This window comes from Salminus brasiliensis, chromosome 9 (genome assembly GCF_030463535.1).
Source record: "Salminus brasiliensis chromosome 9, fSalBra1.hap2, whole genome shotgun sequence".
NCBI lineage: Eukaryota > Metazoa > Chordata > Actinopteri > Characiformes > Bryconidae > Salminus > Salminus brasiliensis.
Window position 1 is genome coordinate 14,327,805 of NC_132886.1, and position 26,854 is coordinate 14,354,658.

The 26,854-nt window shown below is 47.5% G+C and overlaps 14 non-coding genes and 1 pseudogene across 14 annotated transcripts; all 15 read right to left on the minus strand.

Annotated features, from left to right (window-relative positions):
- Positions 1-486: 486 nt before the first annotated feature.
- LOC140563007 (U1 spliceosomal RNA) lies at positions 487-650 on the minus strand. The gene has a single exon (XR_011980245.1). It is a non-coding gene; the product is annotated as a U1 spliceosomal RNA (small nuclear RNA).
- A 1,657-nt stretch (positions 651-2,307) lies between these two features.
- On the minus strand, positions 2,308-2,471 carry LOC140563008 (U1 spliceosomal RNA). Its single transcript, XR_011980246.1, has one exon. It is a non-coding gene; the product is annotated as a U1 spliceosomal RNA (small nuclear RNA).
- A 1,662-nt stretch (positions 2,472-4,133) lies between these two features.
- Positions 4,134-4,297, minus strand: LOC140563010 (U1 spliceosomal RNA). The gene has a single exon (XR_011980248.1). It is a non-coding gene; the product is annotated as a U1 spliceosomal RNA (small nuclear RNA).
- Positions 4,298-5,957: 1,660 nt separating this feature from the next.
- LOC140563011 (U1 spliceosomal RNA) lies at positions 5,958-6,121 on the minus strand. The gene has a single exon (XR_011980249.1). It is a non-coding gene; the product is annotated as a U1 spliceosomal RNA (small nuclear RNA).
- Positions 6,122-7,778: 1,657 nt separating this feature from the next.
- Positions 7,779-7,942, minus strand: LOC140563082 (U1 spliceosomal RNA). The gene has a single exon (XR_011980318.1). It is a non-coding gene; the product is annotated as a U1 spliceosomal RNA (small nuclear RNA).
- Positions 7,943-9,600: 1,658 nt separating this feature from the next.
- On the minus strand, positions 9,601-9,764 carry LOC140563012 (U1 spliceosomal RNA). The gene has a single exon (XR_011980250.1). It is a non-coding gene; the product is annotated as a U1 spliceosomal RNA (small nuclear RNA).
- A 1,657-nt stretch (positions 9,765-11,421) lies between these two features.
- LOC140563013 (U1 spliceosomal RNA) lies at positions 11,422-11,585 on the minus strand. The gene has a single exon (XR_011980251.1). It is a non-coding gene; the product is annotated as a U1 spliceosomal RNA (small nuclear RNA).
- A 1,655-nt stretch (positions 11,586-13,240) lies between these two features.
- On the minus strand, positions 13,241-13,404 carry LOC140563014 (U1 spliceosomal RNA). Its single transcript, XR_011980252.1, has one exon. It is a non-coding gene; the product is annotated as a U1 spliceosomal RNA (small nuclear RNA).
- Positions 13,405-15,055: 1,651 nt separating this feature from the next.
- On the minus strand, positions 15,056-15,219 carry LOC140563015 (U1 spliceosomal RNA). Its single transcript, XR_011980253.1, has one exon. It is a non-coding gene; the product is annotated as a U1 spliceosomal RNA (small nuclear RNA).
- A 1,657-nt stretch (positions 15,220-16,876) lies between these two features.
- Positions 16,877-17,053, minus strand: LOC140563161 (U1 spliceosomal RNA; annotated as a pseudogene).
- A 1,553-nt stretch (positions 17,054-18,606) lies between these two features.
- Positions 18,607-18,770, minus strand: LOC140563072 (U1 spliceosomal RNA). The gene has a single exon (XR_011980308.1). It is a non-coding gene; the product is annotated as a U1 spliceosomal RNA (small nuclear RNA).
- Positions 18,771-20,428: 1,658 nt separating this feature from the next.
- LOC140563059 (U1 spliceosomal RNA) lies at positions 20,429-20,592 on the minus strand. Its single transcript, XR_011980296.1, has one exon. It is a non-coding gene; the product is annotated as a U1 spliceosomal RNA (small nuclear RNA).
- A 1,654-nt stretch (positions 20,593-22,246) lies between these two features.
- On the minus strand, positions 22,247-22,410 carry LOC140563016 (U1 spliceosomal RNA). The gene has a single exon (XR_011980254.1). It is a non-coding gene; the product is annotated as a U1 spliceosomal RNA (small nuclear RNA).
- A 1,654-nt stretch (positions 22,411-24,064) lies between these two features.
- On the minus strand, positions 24,065-24,228 carry LOC140563110 (U1 spliceosomal RNA). The gene has a single exon (XR_011980344.1). It is a non-coding gene; the product is annotated as a U1 spliceosomal RNA (small nuclear RNA).
- Positions 24,229-25,883: 1,655 nt separating this feature from the next.
- LOC140563144 (U1 spliceosomal RNA) lies at positions 25,884-26,047 on the minus strand. Its single transcript, XR_011980375.1, has one exon. It is a non-coding gene; the product is annotated as a U1 spliceosomal RNA (small nuclear RNA).
- Positions 26,048-26,854: the final 807 nt, after the last annotated feature.

The following is a 26,854-nucleotide window of genomic DNA, read 5'->3' on the forward strand; positions in this document are numbered from 1 at the left end:
GTCAACAAGTTACAGTGAAGAACGACAATAAAAGCACTTGACCTGACGTAATATTCAGCCTTATTGTGAGAAATGACATCCCAATGTGTCCCAATATTCTTGTCTGAGCAGATGGTGGATATGGCCAGTGCTTCCACAACACTCACTGCTCACATGTCCGTTGTAAGGACAGCGTAATCAGGGCTGCTTGAATGGATTGAGTGTAGCGACTAAAAGAGGGTGTAGAAACGTTTTGTAGGAATTGATGTCTTTTTTGCTTCTTTCTAAAGCTTCAGATCTTTTCCCATTTTGGAAGGTGCCACGTGTGGATCCTGAAGTCAGTTCCGACTTGTCAAGCACGTACGAAGTAAAGACACGTGAAGAAAGCCGCTTGAAGCAGCTGGGTTATGACACCAGCTACCCCCCCGCAGAAGTCACAGCACGCAAAAGCAATTTGACGTCCCAAGGACTGTTTTGTAAGAGCAATCTATCGTTAGACGAGAAAATCAGGGGAGAGCGCGAACGCAGTCCCCCACTACCAGAAATTATGCAGTCGAGATTCCCACATTTGGGGAATTCGCAGGGGTCAGCACAACCGGAGTGCAATGGTTGAGCCTCACCCTGGGTGAACCACCTTCTTGATCATGGTATCTCCCCTGCCAGGTAAGTATGAGTTCTTCACACACTGGGGAGTGGGACCACCACTGGCTGTCCTCTTCACTGAGACGGTAAAGACTACATGCGTTACACCACCCAGACACTGAAATAAAACACTGCAACAAAGACCCTACATACACACACACACACACAAACACACAAACAAAGACATCACCAACAAATGCATTGGTGTGCTGCCTCACAAAACGCTTTACTTTGCCATGTTTCCGAAAACCACAACACTTCCCATGATGCACTGCTTCTGAGTGCGTACAATGCTGCTCACCAGAGGGGGCTGCTCCACCAATTCTCTCCCTCCTACAAGGCCCAGGACAGGGGCTCAGTCCTGAACAACTCCCACAAGCAACAGTTATCATTAGCTAATTCAACAAACATCCTCATGCCCTGCTTCAGGTGGGTCACAGTAGGGGTGGACAATAGGACAATATCTTATCCATATCATGATCAACTCAACTATTGCATCTTTCATTACAAACAGTGCGTACTTACAGTCCCGTGCAAAACTTTAGGCAACCCTGGTCAAACGGTCTGTTAGCAAACATTTTTAGCAAGAGACAGTGTAGGATTTTTGTTCTGCACAACATTAGAGTGGAAAGAGGAAAGGAGCACCACGCAACAAAGATGGGCTCCCCAAGAGATTTCAGCTCTCGGATAACTTTTCTCAAGATCTCAGGCCTTAATTAGTTTCTTGGGGCTGTGGCTTGTTCACAGTCTTCGTCAGGAAAGCCCAGCTGACGCAAATGTCAAAGCTTTCTAAAAAGGGATTTCTCAAAGCTTAGCACTGCCGGCCAGCAGCCAGAGGCTCCTCTAATCAGCTACCTAGCACTACGAAAAGTTCAACAACCGCCCACCTCAAAGCAGGAGAAGGCTATAGGAAAAGCGTTTTAAGGTAGCCGCTTCCTCAGCACGTAACGTTGTTGAGAAATGGCAGTCAAAAGGAAGGGCCGAGGCCAAAGGCCAACTTGAGGTCCCTCTTGGAGTAAAGATTTAGCAGGCTCTGGAGTGATGGTGGACTGTTCCACAGTCTAAACAATGAGCCTGATGCATTTTGGAAAGGGCTCCTGTGGGCCGACCAGTCTTGTATCTCCATTCTATGCGTTCCTGTGAAATGTCCCGCTGTCTTGTGTTGCTGCATGGGCTTGAAGAACGACGTCTCGTTTCAATGTCAACAAGTTACAGTGAAGAACGACAATAAAAGCACTTGACCTGACGTAATATTCAGCCTTATTGTGAGAAATGACATCCCAATGTGTCCCAATATTCTTGTCTGAGCAGATGGTGGATATGGCCAGTGCTTCCACAACACTCACTGCTCACATGTCCGTTGTAAGGACAGCGTAATCAGGGCTGCTTGAATGGATTGAGTGTAGCGACTAAAAGAGGGTGTAGAAACGTTTTGTAGGAATTGATGTCTTTTTTGCTTCTTTCTAAAGCTTCAGATCTTTTCCCATTTTGGAAGGTGCCACGTGTGGATCCTGAAGTCAGTTCCGACTTGTCAAGCACGTACGAAGTAAAGACACGTGAAGAGAGCCGCTTGAAGCAGCTGGGTTATGACACCAGCTACCCCCCCGCAGGAGTCACAGCACGCAAAAGCAATTTGACGTCCCAAGGACTGTTTTGTAAGAGCAATCTATCGCTAGACGAGAAAATCAGGGGAGAGCGCGAACGCAGTCCCCCACTACCAGAAATTATGCAGTCGAGATTCCCACATTTGGGGAATTCGCAGGGGTCAGCACAACCGGAGTGCAATGGTTGAGCCTCACCCTGGGTGAACCACCTTCTTGATCATGGTATCTCCCCTGCCAGGTAAGTATGAGTTCTTCACACACTGGGGAGTGGGACCACCACTGGCTGTCCTCTTCACTGAGACGGTAAAGACTACATGCGTTACACCACCCAGACACTGAAATAAAACACTGCAACAAAGACCCTACATACACACACACACACACACACACACACAAACAAAGACATCACCAACAAATGCATTGGTGTGCTGCCTCACAAAACGCTTTACTTTGCCATGTTTCCGAAAACCACAACACTTCCCATGATGCACTGCTTCTGAGTGCGTACAATGCTGCTCACCAGAGGGGGCTGCTCCACCAATTCTCTCCCTCCTACAAGGCCCAGGACAGGGGCTCAGTCCTGAACAACTCCCACAAGCAACAGTTATCATTAGCTAATTCAACAAACATCCTCATGCCCTGCTTCAGGTGGGTCACAGTAGGGGTGGACAATAGGACAATATCTTATCCATATCATGATCAACTCAACTATTGCATCTTTCATTACAAACAGTGCGTACTTACAGTCCCGTGCAAAACTTTAGGCAACCCTGGTCAAACGGTCTGTTAGCAAACATTTTTAGCAAGAGACAGTGTAGGATTTTTGTTCTGCACAACATTAGAGTGGAAAGAGGAAAGGAGCACCACGCAACAAAGATGGGCTCCCCAAGAGATTTCAGCTCTCGGATAACTTTTCTCAAGATCTCAGGCCTTAATTAGTTTCTTGGGGCTGTGGCTTGTTCACAGTCTTCGTCAGGAAAGCCCAGCTGACGCAAATGTCAAAGCTTTCTAAAAAGGGATTTCTCAAAGCTTAGCACTGCCGGCCAGCAGCCAGAGGCTCCTCTAATCAGCTACCTAGCACTACGAAAAGTTCAACAACCGCCCACCTCAAAGCAGGAGAAGGCTATAGGAAAAGCGTTTTAAGGTAGCCGCTTCCTCAGCACGTAACGTTGTTGAGAAATGGCAGTCAAAAGGAAGGGCCGAGGCCAAAGGCCAACTTGAGGTCCCTCTTGGAGTAAAGATTTAGCAGGCTCTGGAGTGATGGTGGACTGTTCCACAGTCTAAACAATGAGCCTGATGCATTTTGGAAAGGGCTCCTGTGGGCCGACCAGTCTTGTATCTCCATTCTATGCGTTCCTGTGAAATGTCCCGCTGTCTTGTGCTGCTGCATGGGCTTGAAGAACGACGTCTCGTTTCAATGTCAACAAGTTACAGTGAAGAACGACAATAAAAGCACTTGACCTGACGTAATATTCAGCCTTATTGTGAGAAATGACATCCCAATGTGTCCCAATATTCTTGTCTGAGCAGATGGTGGATATGGCCAGTGCTTCCACAACACTCACTGCTCACATGTCCGTTGTAAGGACAGCGTAATCAGGGCTGCTTGAATGGATTGAGTGTAGCGACTAAAAGAGGGTGTAGAAACGTTTTGTAGGAATTGATGTCTTTTTTGCTTCTTTCTAAAGCTTCAGATCTTTTCCCATTTTGGAAGGTGCCACGTGTGGATCCTGAAGTCAGTTCCGACTTGTCAAACACGTACGAAGTAAAGACACGTGAAGAGAGCCGCTTGAAGCAGCTGGGTTATGACACCAGCTACCCCCCCCCCGCAGGAGTCACAGCACGCAAAAGCAATTTGACGTCCCAAGGACTGTTTTGTAAGAGCAATCTATCGTTAGACGAGAAAATCAGGGGAGAGCGCGAACGCAGTCCCCCACTACCAGAAATTATGCAGTCGAGATTCCCACATTTGGGGAATTCGCAGGGGTCAGCACAACCGGAGTGCAATGGTTGAGCCTCACCCTGGGTGAACCACCTTCTTGATCATGGTATCTCCCCTGCCAGGTAAGTATGAGTTCTTCACACACTGGGGAGTGGGACCACCACTGGCTGTCCTCTTCACTGAGACGGTAAAGACTACATGCGTTACACCACCCAGACACTGAAATAAAACACTGCAACAAAGACCCTACATACACACACACACACACACACACACAAACAAAGACATCACCAACAAATGCATTGGTGTGCTGCCTCACAAAACGCTTTACTTTGCCATGTTTCCGAAAACCACAACACTTCCCATGATGCACTGCTTCTGAGTGCGTACAATGCTGCTCACCAGAGGGGGCTGCTCCACCAATTCTCTCCCTCCTACAAGGCCCAGGACAGGGGCTCAGTCCTGAACAACTCCCACAAGCAACAGTTATCATTAGCTAATTCAACAAACATCCTCATGCCCTGCTTCAGGTGGGTCACAGTAGGGGTGGACAATAGGACAATATCTTATCCATATCATGATCAACTCAACTATTGCATCTTTCATTACAAACAGTGCGTACTTACAGTCCCGTGCAAAACTTTAGGCAACCCTGGTCAAACGGTCTGTTAGCAAACATTTTTAGCAAGAGACAGTGTAGGATTTTTGTTCTGCACAACATTAGAGTGGAAAGAGGAAAGGAGCACCACGCAACAAAGATGGGCTCCCCAAGAGATTTCAGCTCTCGGATAACTTTTCTCAAGATCTCAGGCCTTAATTAGTTTCTTGGGGCTGTGGCTTGTTCACAGTCTTCGTCAGGAAAGCCCAGCTGACGCAAATGTCAAAGCTTTCTAAAAAGGGATTTCTCAAAGCTTAGCACTGCCGGCCAGCAGCCAGAGGCTCCTCTAATCAGCTACCTAGCACTACGAAAAGTTCAACAACCGCCCACCTCAAAGCAGGAGAAGGCTATAGGAAAAGCGTTTTAAGGTAGCCGCTTCCTCAGCACGTAACGTTGTTGAGAAATGGCAGTCAAAAGGAAGGGCCGAGGCCAAAGGCCAACTTGAGGTCCCTCTTGGAGTAAAGATTTAGCAGGCTCTGGAGTGATGGTGGACTGTTCCACAGTCTAAACAATGAGCCTGATGCATTTTGGAAAGGGCTCCTGTGGGCCGACCAGTCTTGTATCTCCATTCTATGCGTTCCTGTGAAATGTCCCGCTGTCTTGTGCTGCTGCATGGGCTTGAAGAACGACGTCTCGTTTCAATGTCAACAAGTTACAGTGAAGAACGACAATAAAAGCACTTGACCTGACGTAATATTCAGCCTTATTGTGAGAAATGACATCCCAATGTGTCCCAATATTCTTGTCTGAGCAGATGGTGGATATGGCCAGTGCTTCCACAACACTCACTGCTCACATGTCCGTTGTAAGGACAGCGTAATCAGGGCTGCTTGAATGGATTGAGTGTAGCGACTAAAAGAGGGTGTAGAAACGTTTTGTAGGAATTGATGTCTTTTTTGCTTCTTTCTAAAGCTTCAGATCTTTTCCCATTTTGGAAGGTGCCACGTGTGGATCCTGAAGTCAGTTCCGACTTGTCAAACACGTACGAAGTAAAGACACGTGAAGAGAGCCGCTTGAAGCAGCTGGGTTATGACACCAGCTACCCCCCCCCCGCAGGAGTCACAGCACGCAAAAGCAATTTGACGTCCCAAGGACTGTTTTGTAAGAGCAATCTATCGTTAGACGAGAAAATCAGGGGAGAGCGCGAACGCAGTCCCCCACTACCAGAAATTATGCAGTCGAGATTCCCACATTTGGGGAATTCGCAGGGGTCAGCACAACCGGAGTGCAATGGTTGAGCCTCACCCTGGGTGAACCACCTTCTTGATCATGGTATCTCCCCTGCCAGGTAAGTATGAGTTCTTCACACACTGGGGAGTGGGACCACCACTGGCTGTCCTCTTCACTGAGACGGTAAAGACTACATGCGTTACACCACCCAGACACTGAAATAAAACACTGCAACAAAGACCCTACATACACACACACACACACACACACACAAACAAAGACATCACCAACAAATGCATTGGTGTGCTGCCTCACAAAACGCTTTACTTTGCCATGTTTCCGAAAACCACAACACTTCCCATGATGCACTGCTTCTGAGTGCGTACAATGCTGCTCACCAGAGGGGGCTGCTCCACCAATTCTCTCCCTCCTACAAGGCCCAGGACAGGGGCTCAGTCCTGAACAACTCCCACAAGCAACAGTTATCATTAGCTAATTCAACAAACATCCTCATGCCCTGCTTCAGGTGGGTCACAGTAGGGGTGGACAATAGGACAATATCTTATCCATATCATGATCAACTCAACTATTGCATCTTTCATTACAAACAGTGCGTACTTACAGTCCCGTGCAAAACTTTAGGCAACCCTGGTCAAACGGTCTGTTAGCAAACATTTTTAGCAAGAGACAGTGTAGGATTTTTGTTCTGCACAACATTAGAGTGGAAAGAGGAAAGGAGCACCACGCAACAAAGATGGGCTCCCCAAGAGATTTCAGCTCTCGGATAACTTTTCTCAAGATCTCAGGCCTTAATTAGTTTCTTGGGGCTGTGGCTTGTTCACAGTCTTCGTCAGGAAAGCCCAGCTGACGCAAATGTCAAAGCTTTCTAAAAAGGGATTTCTCAAAGCTTAGCACTGCCGGCCAGCAGCCAGAGGCTCCTCTAATCAGCTACCTAGCACTACGAAAAGTTCAACAACCGCCCACCTCAAAGCAGGAGAAGGCTATAGGAAAAGCGTTTTAAGGTAGCCGCTTCCTCAGCACGTAACGTTGTTGAGAAATGGCAGTCAAAAGGAAGGGCCGAGGCCAAAGGCCAACTTGAGGTCCCTCTTGGAGTAAAGATTTAGCAGGCTCTGGAGTGATGGTGGACTGTTCCACAGTCTAAACAATGAGCCTGATGCATTTTGGAAAGGGCTCCTGTGGGCCGACCAGTCTTGTATCTCCATTCTATGCGTTCCTGTGAAATGTCCCGCTGTCTTGTGCTGCTGCATGGGCTTGAAGAACGACGTCTCGTTTCAATGTCAACAAGTTACAGTGAAGAACGACAATAAAAGCACTTGACCTGACGTAATATTCAGCCTTATTGTGAGAAATGACATCCCAATGTGTCCCAATATTCTTGTCTGAGCAGATGGTGGATATGGCCAGTGCTTCCACAACACTCACTGCTCACATGTCCGTTGTAAGGACAGCGTAATCAGGGCTGCTTGAATGGATTGAGTGTAGCGACTAAAAGAGGGTGTAGAAACGTTTTGTAGGAATTGATGTCTTTTTTGCTTCTTTCTAAAGCTTCAGATCTTTTCCCATTTTGGAAGGTGCCACGTGTGGATCCTGAAGTCAGTTCCGACTTGTCAAGCACGTACGAAGTAAAGACACGTGAAGAGAGCCGCTTGAAGCAGCTGGGTTATGACACCAGTTACCCCCCCGCAGGAGTCACAGCACGCAAAAGCAATTTGACGTCCCAAGGACTGTTTTGTAAGAGCAATCTATCGTTAGACGAGAAAATCAGGGAAGAGCGCGAACGCAGTCCCCCACTACCAGAAATTATGCAGTCGAGATTCCCACATTTGGGGAATTCGCAGGGGTCAGCACAACCGGAGTGCAATGGTTGAGCCTCACCCTGGGTGAACCACCTTCTTGATCATGGTATCTCCCCTGCCAGGTAAGTATGAGTTCTTCACACACTGGGGAGTGGGACCACCACTGGCTGTCCTCTTCACTGAGACGGTAAAGACTACATGCGTTACACCACCCAGACACTGAAATAAAACACTGCAACAAAGACCCTACATACACACACACACACACACACACAAACAAAGACATCACCAACAAATGCATTGGTGTGCTGCCTCACAAAACGCTTTACTTTGCCATGTTTCCGAAAACCACAACACTTCCCATGATGCACTGCTTCTGAGTGCGTACAATGCTGCTCACCAGAGGGGGCTGCTCCACCAATTCTCTCCCTCCTACAAGGCCCAGGACAGGGGCTCAGTCCTGAACAACTCCCACAAGCAACAGTTATCATTAGCTAATTCAACAAACATCCTCATGCCCTGCTTCAGGTGGGTCACAGTAGGGGTGGACAATAGGACAATATCTTATCCATATCATGATCAACTCAACTATTGCATCTTTCATTACAAACAGTGCGTACTTACAGTCCCGTGCAAAACTTTAGGCAACCCTGGTCAAACGGTCTGTTAGCAAACATTTTTAGCAAGAGACAGTGTAGGATTTTTGTTCTGCACAACATTAGAGTGGAAAGAGGAAAGGAGCACCACGCAACAAAGATGGGCTCCCCAAGAGATTTCAGCTCTCGGATAACTTTTCTCAAGATCTCAGGCCTTAATTAGTTTCTTGGGGCTGTGGCTTGTTCACAGTCTTCGTCAGGAAAGCCCAGCTGACGCAAATGTCAAAGCTTTCTAAAAAGGGATTTCTCAAAGCTTAGCACTGCCGGCCAGCAGCCAGAGGCTCCTCTAATCAGCTACCTAGCACTACGAAAAGTTCAACAACCGCCCACCTCAAAGCAGGAGAAGGCTATAGGAAAAGCGTTTTAAGGTAGCCGCTTCCTCAGCACGTAACGTTGTTGAGAAATGGCAGTCAAAAGGAAGGGCCGAGGCCAAAGGCCAACTTGAGGTCCCTCTTGGAGTAAAGATTTAGCAGGCTCTGGAGTGATGGTGGACTGTTCCACAGTCTAAACAATGAGCCTGATGCATTTTGGAAAGGGCTCCTGTGGGCCGACCAGTCTTGTATCTCCATTCTATGCGTTCCTGTGAAATGTCCCGCTGTCTTGTGCTGCTGCATGGGCTTGAAGAACGACGTCTCGTTTCAATGTCAACAAGTTACAGTGAAGAACGACAATAAAAGCACTTGACCTGACGTAATATTCAGCCTTATTGTGAGAAATGACATCCCAATGTGTCCCAATATTCTTGTCTGAGCAGATGGTGGATATGGCCAGTGCTTCCACAACACTCACTGCTCACATGTCCGTTGTAAGGACAGCGTAATCAGGGCTGCTTGAATGGATTGAGTGTAGCGACTAAAAGAGGGTGTAGAAACGTTTTGTAGGAATTGATGTCTTTTTTGCTTCTTTCTAAAGCTTCAGATCTTTTCCCATTTTGGAAGGTGCCACGTGTGGATCCTGAAGTCAGTTCCGACTTGTCAAACACGTACGAAGTAAAGACACGTGAAGAGAGCCGCTTGAAGCAGCTGGGTTATGACACCAGCTACCCCCCCCCCGCAGGAGTCACAGCACGCAAAAGCAATTTGACGTCCCAAGGACTGTTTTGTAAGAGCAATCTATCGTTAGACGAGAAAATCAGGGGAGAGCGCGAACGCAGTCCCCCACTACCAGAAATTATGCAGTCGAGATTCCCACATTTGGGGAATTCGCAGGGGTCAGCACAACCGGAGTGCAATGGTTGAGCCTCACCCTGGGTGAACCACCTTCTTGATCATGGTATCTCCCCTGCCAGGTAAGTATGAGTTCTTCACACACTGGGGAGTGGGACCACCACTGGCTGTCCTCTTCACTGAGACGGTAAAGACTACATGCGTTACACCACCCAGACACTGAAATAAAACACTGCAACAAAGACCCTACATACACACACACACACACACACACACAAACAAAGACATCACCAACAAATGCATTGGTGTGCTGCCTCACAAAACGCTTTACTTTGCCATGTTTCCGAAAACCACAACACTTCCCATGATGCACTGCTTCTGAGTGCGTACAATGCTGCTCACCAGAGGGGGCTGCTCCACCAATTCTCTCCCTCCTACAAGGCCCAGGACAGGGGCTCAGTCCTGAACAACTCCCACAAGCAACAGTTATCATTAGCTAATTCAACAAACATCCTCATGCCCTGCTTCAGGTGGGTCACAGTAGGGGTGGACAATAGGACAATATCTTATCCATATCATGATCAACTCAACTATTGCATCTTTCATTACAAACAGTGCGTACTTACAGTCCCGTGCAAAACTTTAGGCAACCCTGGTCAAACGGTCTGTTAGCAAACATTTTTAGCAAGAGACAGTGTAGGATTTTTGTTCTGCACAACATTAGAGTGGAAAGAGGAAAGGAGCACCACGCAACAAAGATGGGCTCCCCAAGAGATTTCAGCTCTCGGATAACTTTTCTCAAGATCTCAGGCCTTAATTAGTTTCTTGGGGCTGTGGCTTGTTCACAGTCTTCGTCAGGAAAGCCCAGCTGACGCAAATGTCAAAGCTTTCTAAAAAGGGATTTCTCAAAGCTTAGCACTGCCGGCCAGCAGCCAGAGGCTCCTCTAATCAGCTACCTAGCACTACGAAAAGTTCAACAACCGCCCACCTCAAAGCAGGAGAAGGCTATAGGAAAAGCGTTTTAAGGTAGCCGCTTCCTCAGCACGTAACGTTGTTGAGAAATGGCAGTCAAAAGGAAGGGCCGAGGCCAAAGGCCAACTTGAGGTCCCTCTTGGAGTAAAGATTTAGCAGGCTCTGGAGTGATGGTGGACTGTTCCACAGTCTAAACAATGAGCCTGATGCATTTTGGAAAGGGCTCCTGTGGGCCGACCAGTCTTGTATCTCCATTCTATGCGTTCCTGTGAAATGTCCCGCTGTCTTGTGCTGCTGCATGGGCTTGAAGAACGACGTCTCGTTTCAATGTCAACAAGTTACAGTGAAGAACGACAATAAAAGCACTTGACCTGACGTAATATTCAGCCTTATTGTGAGAAATGACATCCCAATGTGTCCCAATATTCTTGTCTGAGCAGATGGTGGATATGGCCAGTGCTTCCACAACACTCACTGCTCACATGTCCGTTGTAAGGACAGCGTAATCAGGGCTGCTTGAATGGATTGAGTGTAGCGACTAAAAGAGGGTGTAGAAACGTTTTGTAGGAATTGATGTCTTTTTTGCTTCTTTCTAAAGCTTCAGATCTTTTCCCATTTTGGAAGGTGCCACGTGTGGATCCTGAAGTCAGTTCCGACTTGTCAAGCACGTACGAAGTAAAGACACGTGAAGAGAGCCGCTTGAAGCAGCTGGGTTATGACACCAGCTACCCCCCCGCAGGAGTCACAGCACGCAAAAGCAATTTGACGTCCCAAGGACTGTTTTGTAAGAGCAATCTATCGTTAGACGAGAAAATCAGGGGAGAGCGCGAACGCAGTCCCCCACTACCAGAAATTATGCAGTCGAGATTCCCACATTTGGGGAATTCGCAGGGGTCAGCACAACCGGAGTGCAATGGTTGAGCCTCACCCTGGGTGAACCACCTTCTTGATCATGGTATCTCCCCTGCCAGGTAAGTATGAGTTCTTCACACACTGGGGAGTGGGACCACCACTGGCTGTCCTCTTCACTGAGACGGTAAAGACTACATGCGTTACACCACCCAGACACTGAAATAAAACACTGCAACAAAGACCCTACATACACACACACACACACACACACAAACAAAGACATCACCAACAAATGCATTGGTGTGCTGCCTCACAAAACGCTTTACTTTGCCATGTTTCCGAAAACCACAACACTTCCCATGATGCACTGCTTCTGAGTGCGTACAATGCTGCTCACCAGAGGGGGCTGCTCCACCAATTCTCTCCCTCCTACAAGGCCCAGGACAGGGGCTCAGTCCTGAACAACTCCCACAAGCAACAGTTATCATTAGCTAATTCAACAAACATCCTCATGCCCTGCTTCAGGTGGGTCACAGTAGGGGTGGACAATAGGACAATATCTTATCCATATCATGATCAACTCAACTATTGCATCTTTCATTACAAACAGTGCGTACTTACAGTCCCGTGCAAAACTTTAGGCAACCCTGGTCAAACGGTCTGTTAGCAAACATTTTTAGCAAGAGACAGTGTAGGATTTTTGTTCTGCACAACATTAGAGTGGAAAGAGGAAAGGAGCACCACGCAACAAAGATGGGCTCCCCAAGAGATTTCAGCTCTCGGATAACTTTTCTCAAGATCTCAGGCCTTAATTAGTTTCTTGGGGCTGTGGCTTGTTCACAGTCTTCGTCAGGAAAGCCCAGCTGACGCAAATGTCAAAGCTTTCTAAAAAGGGATTTCTCAAAGCTTAGCACTGCCGGCCAGCAGCCAGAGGCTCCTCTAATCAGCTACCTAGCACTACGAAAAGTTCAACAACCGCCCACCTCAAAGCAGGAGAAGGCTATAGGAAAAGCGTTTTAAGGTAGCCGCTTCCTCAGCACGTAACGTTGTTGAGAAATGGCAGTCAAAAGGAAGGGCCGAGGCCAAAGGCCAACTTGAGGTCCCTCTTGGAGTAAAGATTTAGCAGGCTCTGGAGTGATGGTGGACTGTTCCACAGTCTAAACAATGAGCCTGATGCATTTTGGAAAGGGCTCCTGTGGGCCGACCAGTCTTGTATCTCCATTCTATGCGTTCCTGTGAAATGTCCCGCTGTCTTGTGTTGCTGCATGGGCTTGAAGAACGACGTCTCGTTTCAATGTCAACAAGTTACAGTGAAGAACGACAATAAAAGCACTTGACCTGACGTAATATTCAGCCTTATTGTGAGAAATGACATCCCAATGTGTCCCAATATTCTTGTCTGAGCAGATGGTGGATATGGCCAGTGCTTCCACAACACTCACTGCTCACATGTCCGTTGTAAGGACAGCGTAATCAGGGCTGCTTGAATGGATTGAGTATAGCGACTAAAAGAGGGTGTAGAAACGTTTTGTAGGAATTGATGTCTTTTTTGCTTCTTTCTAAAGCTTCAGATCTTTTCCCATTTTGGAAGGTGCCACGTGTGGATCCTGAAGTCAGTTCCGACTTGTCAAGCACGTACGAAGTAAAGACACGTGAAGAGAGCCGCTTGAAGCAGCTGGGTTATGACACCAGCTACCCCCCCGCAGGAGTCACAGCACGCAAAAGCAATTTGACGTCCCAAAGACTGTTTTATAAGAGCAATCTATCGTTAGACGAGAAAATCAGGGGAGAGCGCGAACGCAGTCCCCCACTACCAGAAATTATGCAGTCGAGATTCCCACATTTGGGGAATTCGCAGGGGTCAGCACAACCGGAGTGCAATGGTTGAGCCTCACCCTGGGTGAACCACCTTCTTGATCATGGTATCTCCCCTGCCAGGTAAGTATGAGTTCTTCACACACTGGGGAGTGGGACCACCACTGGCTGTCCTCTTCACTGAGACGGTAAAGACTACATGCGTTACACCACCCAGACACTGAAATAAAACACTGCAACAAAGACCCTACATACACACACACACACACACAAACAAAGACATCACCAACAAATGCATTGGTGTGCTGCCTCACAAAACGCTTTACTTTGCCATGTTTCCGAAAACCACAACACTTCCCATGATGCACTGCTTCTGAGTGCGTACAATGCTGCTCACCAGAGGGGGCTGCTCCACCAATTCTCTCCCTCCTACAAGGCCCAGGACAGGGGCTCAGTCCTGAACAACTCCCACAAGCAACAGTTATCATTAGCTAATTCAACAAACATCCTCATGCCCTGCTTCAGGTGGGTCACAGTAGGGGTGGACAATAGGACAATATCTTATCCATATCATGATCAACTCAACTATTGCATCTTTCATTACAAACAGTGCGTACTTACAGTCCCGTGCAAAACTTTAGGCAACCCTGGTCAAACGGTCTGTTAGCAAACATTTTTAGCAAGAGACAGTGTAGGATTTTTGTTCTGCACAACATTAGAGTGGAAAGAGGAAAGGAGCACCACGCAACAAAGATGGGCTCCCCAAGAGATTTCAGCTCTCGGATAACTTTTCTCAAGATCTCAGGCCTTAATTAGTTTCTTGGGGCTGTGGCTTGTTCACAGTCTTCGTCAGGAAAGCCCAGCTGACGCAAATGTCAAAGCTTTCTAAAAAGGGATTTCTCAAAGCTTAGCACTGCCGGCCAGCAGCCAGAGGCTCCTCTAATCAGCTACCTAGCACTACGAAAAGTTCAACAACCGCCCACCTCAAAGCAGGAGAAGGCTATAGGAAAAGCGTTTTAAGGTAGCCGCTTCCTCAGCACGTAACGTTGTTGAGAAATGGCAGTCAAAAGGAAGGGCCGAGGCCAAAGGCCAACTTGAGGTCCCTCTTGGAGTAAAGATTTAGCAGGCTCTGGAGTGATGGTGGACTGTTCCACAGTCTAAACAATGAGCCTGATGCATTTTGGAAAGGGCTCCTGTGGGCCGACCAGTCTTGTATCTCCATTCTATGCGTTCCTGTGAAATGTCCCGCTGTCTTGTGTTGCTGCATGGGCTTGAAGAACGACGTCTCGTTTCAATGTCAACAAGTTACAGTGAAGAACGACAATAAAAGCACTTGACCTGACGTAATATTCAGCCTTATTGTGAGAAATGACATCCCAATGTGTCCCAATATTCTTGTCTGAGCAGATGGTGGATATGGCCAGTGCTTCCACAACACTCACTGCTCACATGTCCGTTGTAAGGACAGCGTAATCAGGGCTGCTTGAATGGATTGAGTGTAGCGACTAAAAGAGGGTGTAGAAACGTTTTGTAGGAATTGATGTCTTTTTTGCTTCTTTCTAAAGCTTCAGATCTTTTCCCATTTTGGAAGGTGCCACGTGTGGATCCTGAAGTCAGTTCCGACTTGTCAAGCACGTACGAAGTAAAGACACGTGAAGAGAGCCGCTTGAAGCAGCTGGGTTATGACACCAGCTACCCCCCAGCAGGAGTCACAGCACGCAAAAGCAATTTGACATCCCAAGGACTGTTTTGTAAGAGCAATCTATCGTTAGACGAGAAAATCAGGGGAGAGCGCGAACGCAGTCCCCCACTACCAGAAATTATGCAGTCGAGATTCCCACATTTGGGGAATTCGCAGGGGTCAGCACAACCGGAGTGCAATGGTTGAGCCTCACCCTGGGTGAACCACCTTCTTGATCATGGTATCTCCCCTGCCAGGTAAGTATGAGTTCTTCACACACTGGGGAGTGGGACCACCACTGGCTGTCCTCTTCACTGAGACGGTAAAGACTACATGCGTTACACCACCCAGACACTGAAATAAAACACTGCAACAAAGACCCTACATACACACACACACACACACACACACAAACAAAGACATCACCAACAAATGCATTGGTGTGCTGCCTCACAAAACGCTTTACTTTGCCATGTTTCCGAAAACCACAACACTTCCCATGATGCACTGCTTCTGAGTGCGTACAATGCTGCTCACCAGAGGGGGCTGCTCCACCAATTCTCTCCCTCCTACAAGGCCCAGGACAGGGGCTCAGTCCTGAACAACTCCCACAAGCAACAGTTATCATTAGCTAATTCAACAAACATCCTCATGCCCTGCTTCAGGTGGGTCACAGTAGGGGTGGACAATAGGACAATATCTTATCCATATCATGATCAACTCAACTATTGCATCTTTCATTACAAACAGTGCGTACTTACAGTCCCGTGCAAAACTTTAGGCAACCCTGGTCAAACGGTCTGTTAGCAAACATTTTTAGCAAGAGACAGTGTAGGATTTTTGTTCTGCACAACATTAGAGTGGAAAGAGGAAAGGAGCACCACGCAACAAAGATGGGCTCCCCAAGAGATTTCAGCTCTCGGATAACTTTTCTCAAGATCTCAGGCCTTAATTAGTTTCTTGGGGCTGTGGCTTGTTCACAGTCTTCGTCAGGAAAGCCCAGCTGACGCAAATGTCAAAGCTTTCTAAAAAGGGATTTCTCAAAGCTTAGCACTGCCGGCCAGCAGCCAGAGGCTCCTCTAATCAGCTACCTAGCACTACGAAAAGTTCAACAACCGCCCACCTCAAAGCAGGAGAAGGCTATAGGAAAAGCGTTTTAAGGTAGCCGCTTCCTCAGCACGTAACGTTGTTGAGAAATGGCAGTCAAAATGAAGGGCCGAGGCCAAAGGCCAACTTGAGGTCCCTCTTGGAGTAAAGATTTAGCAGGCTCTGGAGTGATGGTGGACTGTTCCACAGTCTAAACAATGAGCCTGATGCATTTTGGAAAGGGCTCCTGTGGGCCGACCAGTCTTGTATCTCCATTCTATGCGTTCCTGTGAAATGTCCCGCTGTCTTGTGTTGCTGCATGGGCTTGAAGAACGACGTCTCGTTTCAATGTCAACAAGTTACAGTGAAGAACGACAATAAAAGCACTTGACCTGACGTAATATTCAGCCTTATTGTGAGAAATGACATCCCAATGTGTCCCAATATTCTTGTCTGAGCAGATGGTGGATATGGCCAGTGCTTCCACAACACTCACTGCTCACATGTCCGTTGTAAGGACAGCGTAATCAGGGCTGCTTGAATGGATTGAGTGTAGCGACTAAAAGAGGGTGTAGAAACGTTTTGTAGGAATTGATGTCTTTTTTGCTTCTTTCTAAAGCTTCAGATCTTTTCCCATTTTGGAAGGTGCCACGTGTGGATCCTGAAGTCAGTTCCGACTTGTCAAGCACGTACGAAGTAAAGACACGTGAAGAGAGCCACTTGAAGCTGCTAGGTTATGACACCAGCTACCCCCCCGCAGGAGTCACAGCACGCAAAAGCAATTTGACGTCCCAAGGACTGTTTTGTAAGAGCAATCTATCGTTAGACGAGAAAATCAGGGGAGAGCGCGAACGCAGTCCCCCACTACCAGAAATTATGCAGTCGAGATTCCCACATTTGGGGAATTCGCAGGGGTCAGCACAACCGGAGTGGGGAGTGGGACCACCACTGGCTGTCCTCTTCACTGAGACGGTAAAGACTACATGCGTTACACCACCCAGACACTGAAATAAAACACTGCAACAAAGACCCTACATACACACACACACACACACAAACAAAGACATCACCAACAAATGCATTGGTGTGCTGCCTCACAAAACGCTTTACTTTGCCATGTTTCCGAAAACCACAACACTTCCCATGATGCACTGCTTCTGAGTGCGTACAATGCTGCTCACCAGAGGGGGCTGCTCCACCAATTCTCTCCCTCCTACAAGGCCCAGGACAGGGGCTCAGTCCTGAACAACTCCCACAAGCAACAGTTATCATTAGCTAATTCAACAAACATCCTCATGCCCTGCTTCAGGTGGGTCACAGTAGGGGTGGACAATAGGACAATATCTTATCCATATCATGATCAACTCAACTATTGCATCTTTCATTACAAACAGTGCGTACTTACAGTCCCGTGCAAAACTTTAGGCAACCCTGGTCAAACGGTCTGTTAGCAAACATTTTTAGCAAGAGACAGTGTAGGATTTTTGTTCTGCACAACATTAGAGTGGAAAGAGGAAAGGAGCACCACGCAACAAAGATGGGCTCCCCAAGAGATTTCAGCTCTCGGATAACTTTTCTCAAGATCTCAGGCCTTAATTAGTTTCTTGGGGCTGTGGCTTGTTCACAGTCTTCGTCAGGAAAGCCCAGCTGACGCAAATGTCAAAGCTTTCTAAAAAGGGATTTCTCAAAGCTTAGCACTGCCGGCCAGCAGCCAGAGGCTCCTCTAATCAGCTACCTAGCACTACGAAAAGTTCAACAACCGCCCACCTCAAAGCAGGAGAAGGCTATAGGAAAAGCGTTTTAAGGTAGCCGCTTCCTCAGCACGTAACGTTGTTGAGAAATGGCAGTCAAAAGGAAGGGCCGAGGCCAAAGGCCAACTTGAGGTCCCTCTTGGAGTAAAGATTTAGCAGGCTCTGGAGTGATGGTGGACTGTTCCACAGTCTAAACAATGAGCCTGATGCATTTTGGAAAGGGCTCCTGTGGGCCGACCAGTCTTGTATCTCCATTCTATGCGTTCCTGTGAAATGTCCCGCTGTCTTGTGTTGCTGCATGGGCTTGAAGAACGACGTCTCGTTTCAATGTCAACAAGTTACAGTGAAGAACGACAATAAAAGCACTTGACCTGACGTAATATTCAGCCTTATTGTGAGAAATGACATCCCAATGTGTCCCAATATTCTTGTCTGAGCAGATGGTGGATATGGCCAGTGCTTCCACAACACTCACTGCTCACATGTCCGTTGTAAGGACAGCGTAATCAGGGCTGCTTGAATGGATTGAGTGTAGCGACTAAAAGAGGGTGTAGAAACGTTTTGTAGGAATTGATGTCTTTTTTGCTTCTTTCTAAAGCTTCAGATCTTTTCCCATTTTGGAAGGTGCCACGTGTGGATCCTGAAGTCAGTTCCGACTTGTCAAGCACGTACGAAGTAAAGACACGTGAAGAGAGCCGCTTGAAGCAGCTGGGTTATGACACCAGCTACCCCCCCGCAGGAGTCACAGCACGCAAAAGCAATTTGACGTCCCAAGGACTGTTTTGTAAGAGCAATCTATCGTTAGACGAGAAAATCAGGGGAGAGCGCGAACACAGTCCCCCACTACCAGAAATTATGCAGTCGAGATTCCCACATTTGGGGAATTCGCAGGGGTCAGCACAACCGGAGTGCAATGGTTGAGCCTCACCCTGGGTGAACCACCTTCTTGATCATGGTATCTCCCCTGCCAGGTAAGTATGAGTTCTTCACACACTGGGGAGTGGGACCACCACTGGCTGTCCTCTTCACTGAGACGGTAAAGACTACATGCGTTACACCACCCAGACACTGAAATAAAACACTGCAACAAAGACCCTACATACACACACACACACACACACACACAAACAAAGACATCACCAACAAATGCATTGGTGTGCTGCCTCACAAAACGCTTTACTTTGCCATGTTTCCGAAAACCACAACACTTCCCATGATGCACTGCTTCTGAGTGCGTACAATGCTGCTCACCAGAGGGGGCTGCTCCACCAATTCTCTCCCTCCTACAAGGCCCAGGACAGGGGCTCAGTCCTGAACAACTCCCACAAGCAACAGTTATCATTAGCTAATTCAACAAACATCCTCATGCCCTGCTTCAGGTGGGTCACAGTAGGGGTGGACAATAGGACAATATCTTATCCATATCATGATCAACTCAACTATTGCATCTTTCATTACAAACAGTGCGTACTTACAGTCCCGTGCAAAACTTTAGGCAACCCTGGTCAAACGGTCTGTTAGCAAACATTTTTAGCAAGAGACAGTGTAGGATTTTTGTTCTGCACAACATTAGAGTGGAAAGAGGAAAGGAGCACCACGCAACAAAGATGGGCTCCCCAAGAGATTTCAGCTCTCGGATAACTTTTCTCAAGATCTCAGGCCTTAATTAGTTTCTTGGGGCTGTGGCTTGTTCACAGTCTTCGTCAGGAAAGCCCAGCTGACGCAAATGTCAAAGCTTTCTAAAAAGGGATTTCTCAAAGCTTAGCACTGCCGGCCAGCAGCCAGAGGCTCCTCTAATCAGCTACCTAGCACTACGAAAAGTTCAACAACCGCCCACCTCAAAGCAGGAGAAGGCTATAGGAAAAGCGTTTTAAGGTAGCCGCTTCCTCAGCACGTAACGTTGTTGAGAAATGGCAGTCAAAAGGAAGGGCCGAGGCCAAAGGCCAACTTGAGGTCCCTCTTGGAGTAAAGATTTAGCAGGCTCTGGAGTGATGGTGGACTGTTCCACAGTCTAAACAATGAGCCTGATGCATTTTGGAAAGGGCTCCTGTGGGCCGACCAGTCTTGTATCTCCATTCTATGCGTTCCTGTGAAATGTCCCGCTGTCTTGTGTTGCTGCATGGGCTTGAAGAACGACGTCTCGTTTCAATGTCAACAAGTTACAGTGAAGAACGACAATAAAAGCACTTGACCTGACGTAATATTCAGCCTTATTGTGAGAAATGACATCCCAATGTGTCCCAATATTCTTGTCTGAGCAGATGGTGGATATGGCCAGTGCTTCCACAACACTCACTGCTCACATGTCCGTTGTAAGGACAGCGTAATCAGGGCTGCTTGAATGGATTGAGTGTAGCGACTAAAAGAGGGTGTAGAAACGTTTTGTAGGAATTGATGTCTTTTTTGCTTCTTTCTAAAGCTTCAGATCTTTTCCCATTTTGGAAGGTGCCACGTGTGGATCCTGAAGTCAGTTCCGACTTGTCAAGCACGTACGAAGTAAAGACACGTGAAGAGAGCCACTTTAAGCAGCTAGGTTATGACACCAGCTACCCCCCCCGCAGGAATCACAGCAGGCAAAAACAATTTGACGTCCCAAGGACTGTTTTGTAAGAGCAATCTATCGTTAGACGAGAAAATCAGGGGAGAGCGCGAACGCAGTCCCCCACTACCAGAAATTATGCAGTCGAGATTCCCACATTTGGGGAATTCGCAGGGGTCAACACAACCGGAGTGCAATGGTTGAGCCTCACCCTGGGTGAACCACCTTCTTGATCATGGTATCTCCCCTGCCAGGTAAGTATGAGTTCTTCACACACTGGGGAGTGGGACCACCACTGGCTGTCCTCTTCACTGAGACGGTAAAGACTACATGCGTTACACCACCCAGACACTGAAATAAAACACTGCAACAAAGACCCTACATACACACACACACACACACAAACAAAGACATCACCAACAAATGCATTGGTGTGCTGCCTCACAAAACGCTTTACTTTGCCATGTTTCCGAAAACCACAACACTTCCCATGATGCACTGCTTCTGAGTGCGTACAATGCTGCTCACCAGAGGGGGCTGCTCCACCAATTCTCTCCCTCCTACAAGGCCCAGGACAGGGGCTCAGTCCTGAACAACTCCCACAAGCAACAGTTATCATTAGCTAATTCAACAAACATCCTCATGCCCTGCTTCAGGTGGGTCACAGTAGGGGTGGACAATAGGACAATATCTTATCCATATCATGATCAACTCAACTATTGCATCTTTCATTACAAACAGTGCGTACTTACAGTCCCGTGCAAAACTTTAGGCAACCCTGGTCAAACGGTCTGTTAGCAAACATTTTTAGCAAGAGACAGTGTAGGATTTTTGTTCTGCACAACATTAGAGTGGAAAGAGGAAAGGAGCACCACGCAACAAAGATGGGCTCCCCAAGAGATTTCAGCTCTCGGATAACTTTTCTCAAGATCTCAGGCCTTAATTAGTTTCTTGGGGCTGTGGCTTGTTCACAGTCTTCGTCAGGAAAGCCCAGCTAACGCAAATGTCAAAGCTTTCTAAAAAGGGATTTCTCAAAGCTTAGCACTGCCGGCCAGCAGCCAGAGGCTCCTCTAATCAGCTACCTAGCACTACGAAAAGTTCAACAACCGCCCACCTCAAAGCAGGAGAAGGCTATAGGAAAAGCGTTTTAAGGTAGCCGCTTCCTCAGCACGTAACGTTGTTGAGAAATGGCAGTCAAAAGGAAGGGCCGAGGCCAAAGGCCAACTTGAGGTCCCTCTTGGAGTAAAGATTTAGCAGGCTCTGGAGTGATGGTGGACTGTTCCACAGTCTAAACAATGAGCCTGATGCATTTTGGAAAGGGCTCCTGTGGGCCGACCAGTCTTGTATCTCCATTCTATGCGTTCCTGTGAAATGTCCCGCTGTCTTGTGTTGCTGCATGGGCTTGAAGAACGACGTCTCGTTTCAATGTCAACAAGTTACAGTGAAGAACGACAATAAAAGCACTTGACCTGACGTAATATTCAGCCTTATTGTGAGAAATGACATCCCAATGTGTCCCAATATTCTTGTCTGAGCAGATGGTGGATATGGCCAGTGCTTCCACAACACTCACTGCTCACATGTCCGTTGTAAGGACAGCGTAATCAGGGCTGCTTGAATGGATTGAGTGTAGCGACTAAAAGAGGGTGTAGAAACGTTTTGTAGGAATTGATGTCTTTTTTGCTTCTTTCTAAAGCTTCAGATCTTTTCCCATTTTGGAAGGTGCCACGTGTGGATCCTGAAGTCAGTTCCGACTTGTCAAGCACGTACGAAGTAAAGACACGTGAAGAGAGCCACTTTAAGCAGCTAGGTTATGACACCAGCTACCCCCCCCCCGCAGGAATCACAGCAGGCAAAAACAATTTGACGTCCCAAGGACTGTTTTGTAAGAGCAATCTATCGTTAGACGAGAAAATCAGGGGAGAGCGCGAACGCAGTCCCCCACTACCAGAAATTATGCAGTCGAGATTCCCACATTTGGGGAATTCGCAGGGGTCAGCACAACCGGAGTGCAATGGTTGAGCCTCACCCTGGGTGAACCACCTTCTTGATCATGGTATCTCCCCTGCCAGGTAAGTATGAGTTCTTCACACACTGGGGAGTGGGACCACCACTGGCTGTCCTCTTCACTGAGACGGTAAAGACTACATGCGTTACACCACCCAGACACTGAAATAAAACACTGCAACAAAGACCCTACATACACACACACACACACACACAAACAAAGACATCACCAACAAATGCATTGGTGTGCTGCCTCACAAAACGCTTTACTTTGCCATGTTTCCGAAAACCACAACACTTCCCATGATGCACTGCTTCTGAGTGCGTACAATGCTGCTCACCAGAGGGGGCTGCTCCACCAATTCTCTCCCTCCTACAAGGCCCAGGACAGGGGCTCAGTCCTGAACAACTCCCACAAGCAACAGTTATCATTAGCTAATTCAACAAACATCCTCATGCCCTGCTTCAGGTGGGTCACAGTAGGGGTGGACAATAGGACAATATCTTATCCATATCATGATCAACTCAACTATTGCATCTTTCATTACAAACAGTGCGTACTTACAGTCCCGTGCAAAACTTTAGGCAACCCTGGTCAAACGGTCTGTTAGCAAACATTTTTAGCAAGAGACAGTGTAGGATTTTTGTTCTGCACAACATTAGAGTGGAAAGAGGAAAGGAGCACCACGCAACAAAGATGGGCTCCCCAAGAGATTTCAGCTCTCGGATAACTTTTCTCAAGATCTCAGGCCTTAATTAGTTTCTTGGGGCTGTGGCTTGTTCACAGTCTTCGTCAGGAAAGCCCAGCTGACGCAAATGTCAAAGCTTTCTAAAAAGGGATTTCTCAAAGCTTAGCACTGCCGGCCAGCAGCCAGAGGCTCCTCTAATCAGCTACCTAGCACTACGAAAAGTTCAACAACCGCCCACCTCAAAGCAGGAGAAGGCTATAGGAAAAGCGTTTTAAGGTAGCCGCTTCCTCAGCACGTAACGTTGTTGAGAAATGGCAGTCAAAAGGAAGGGCCGAGGCCAAAGGCCAACTTGAGGTCCCTCTTGGAGTAAAGATTTAGCAGGCTCTGGAGTGATGGTGGACTGTTCCACAGTCTAAACAATGAGCCTGATGCATTTTGGAAAGGGCTCCTGTGGGCCGACCAGTCTTGTATCTCCATTCTATGCGTTCCTGTGAAATGTCCCGCTGTCTTGTGTTGCTGCATGGGCTTGAAGAACGACGTCTCGTTTCAATGTCAACAAGTTACAGTGAAGAACGACAATAAAAGCACTTGACTTGACGTAATATTCAGCCTTATTGTGAGAAATGACATCCCAATGTGTCCCAATATTCTTGTCTGAGCAGATGGTGGATATGGCCAGTGCTTCCACAACACTCACTGCTCACATGTCCGTTGTAAGGACAGCGTAATCAGGGCTGCTTGAATGGATTGAGTGTAGCAACTAAAAGAGGGTGTAGAAACGTTTTGTAGGAATTGATGTCTTTTTTGCTTCTTTCTAAAGCTTCAGATCTTTTCCCATTTTGGAAGGTGCCACGTGTGGATCCTGAAGTCAGTTCCGACTTGTCAAGCACGTAAGAAGTAAAGACACGTGAAGAGAGCCACTTGAAGCAGCTGGGTTATGACACCAGCTACCCCCCCCGCAGGCGTCACAGCACGCAAAAGCAATTTGACGTCCCAAGGACTGTTTTGTAAGAGCAATCTATCGTTAGACGAGAAAATCAGGGGAGAGCGCGAACGCAGTCCCCCACTACCAGAAATTATGCAGTCGAGATTCCCACATTTGGGGAATTCGCAGGGGTCAGCACAACCGGAGTGCAATGGTTGAGCCTCACTCTGGGTGAACCACCTTCTTGATCATGGTATCTCCCCTGCCAGGTAAGTATGAGTTCTTCACACACTGGGGAGTGGGACCACCACTGGCTGTCCTCTTCACTGAGACGGTAAAGGCTACATGCGTTACACCACCCAGACACTGAAATAAAACACTGCAACAAAGACCCTACATACACACACACACACACACACACAAACAAAGACATCACCAACAAATGCATTGGTGTGCTGCCTCACAAAACGCTTTACTTTGCCATGTTTCCGAAAACCACAACACTTCCCATGATGCACTGCTTCTGAGTGCGTACAATGCTGCTCACCAGAGGGGGCTGCTCCACCAATTCTCTCCCTCCTACAAGGCCCAGGACAGGGGCTCAGTCCTGAACAACTCCCACAAGCAACAGTTATCATTAGCTAATTCAACAAACATCCTCATGCCCTGCTTCAGGTGGGTCACAGTAGGGGTGGACAATAGGACAATATCTTATCCATATCATGATCAACTCAACTATTGCATCTTTCATTACAAACAGTGCGTACTTACAGTCCCGTGCAAAACTTTAGGCAACCCTGGTCAAACGGTCTGTTAGCAAACATTTTTAGCAAGAGACAGTGTAGGATTTTTGTTCTGCACAACATTAGAGTGGAAAGAGGAAAGGAGCACCACGCAACAAAGATGGGCTCCCCAAGAGATTTCAGCTCTCGGATAACTTTTCTCAAGATCTCAGGCCTTAATTAGTTTCTTGGGGCTGTGGCTTGTTCACAGTCTTCGTCAGGAAAGCCCAGCTGACGCAAATGTCAAAGCTTTCTAAAAAGGGATTTCTCAAAGCTTAGCACTGCCGGCCAGCAGCCAGAGGCTCCTCTAATCAGCTACCTAGCACTACGAAAAGTTCAACAACCGCCCACCTCAAAGCAGGAGAAGGCTATAGGAAAAGCATTTTAAGGTAGCCGCTTCCTCAGCACGTAACGTTGTTGAGAAATGGCAGTCAAAAGGAAGGGCCGAGGCCAAAGGCCAACTTGAGGTCCCTCTTGGAGTAAAGATTTAGCAGGCTCTGGAGTGATGGTGGACTGTTCCACAGTCTAAACAATGAGCCTGATGCATTTTGGAAAGGGCTCCTGTGGGCCGACCAGTCTTGTATCTCCATTCTATGCGTTCCTGTGAAATGTCCCGCTGTCTTGTGTTGCTGCATGGGCTTGAAGAACGACGTCTCGTTTCAATGTCAACAAGTTACAGTGAAGAACGACAATAAAAGCACTTGACCTGACGTAATATTCAGCCTTATTGTGAGAAATGACATCCCAATGTGTCCCAATATTCTTGTCTGAGCAGATGGTGGATATGGCCAGTGCTTCCACAACACTCACTGCTCACATGTCCGTTGTAAGGACAGCGTAATCAAGGCTGCTTGAATGGATTGAGTGTAGCGACTAAAAGAGGGTGTAGAAACGTTTTGTAGGAATTGATGTCTTTTTTGCTTCTTTCTAAAGCTTCAGATCTTTTCCCATTTTGGAAGGTGCCACGTGTGGATCCTGAAGTCAGTTCCGACTTGTCAAGCACGTAAGAAGTAAAGACACGTGAAGAGAGCCACTTGAAGCAGCTGGGTTATGACACCAGCTACCCCCCCGCAGACGTCACAGCACGCAAAAGCAATTTGACGTCCCAAGGACTGTTTTGTAAGAGCAATCTATCGTTAGACAAGAAAATTAGGGGAGAGCGCGAACGCAGTCCCCCCCTACCAGAAATTATGCAGTCAAGACTCCCACATTTGAGGAATTCGCAGGGGTCAGCACAACCGGAGTGCAATGGTTGAGTCTCACCCTGGGTGAACCACCTTCTTGATCATGGTATCTTCTCTGCCAGGTAAGTATGAGTTCTTCACACACTGGGGAGTGGGACCACCACTGGCTGTCCTCTTCACTGAGACGGTAAAGACTACATGCGTTACACCACCCAGACACTGAAATAAAACACTGCAACAAAGACCCTACATACACACACACACACACACACACAAACAAAGACATCACCAACAAATGCATTGGTGTGCTGCCTCACAAAACGCTTTACTTTGCCATGTTTCCGAAAACCACAACACTTCCCATGATGCACTGCTTCTGAGTGCGTACAATGCTGCTCACCAGAGGGGGCTGCTCCACCAATTCTCTCCCTCCTACAAGGCCCAGGACAGGGGCTCAGTCCTGAACAACTCCCACAAGCAACAGTTATCATTAGCTAATTCAACAAACATCCTCATGCCCTGCTTCAGGTGGGTCACAGTAGGGGTGGACAATAGGACAATATCTTATCCATATCATGATCAACTCAACTATTGCATCTTTCATTACAAACAGTGCGTACTTACAGTCCCGTGCAAAACTTTAGGCAACCCTGGTCAAACGGTCTGTTAGCAAACATTTTTAGCAAGAGACAGTGTAGGATTTTTGTTCTGCACAACATTAGAGTGGAAAGAGGAAAGGAGCACCACGCAACAAAGATGGGCTCCCCAAGAGATTTCAGCTCTCGGATAACTTTTCTCAAGATCTCAGGCCTTAATTAGTTTCTTGGGGCTGTGGCTTGTTCACAGTCTTCGTCAGGAAAGCCCAGCTGACGCAAATGTCAAAGCTTTCTAAAAAGGGATTTCTCAAAGCTTAGCACTGCCGGCCAGCAGCCAGAGG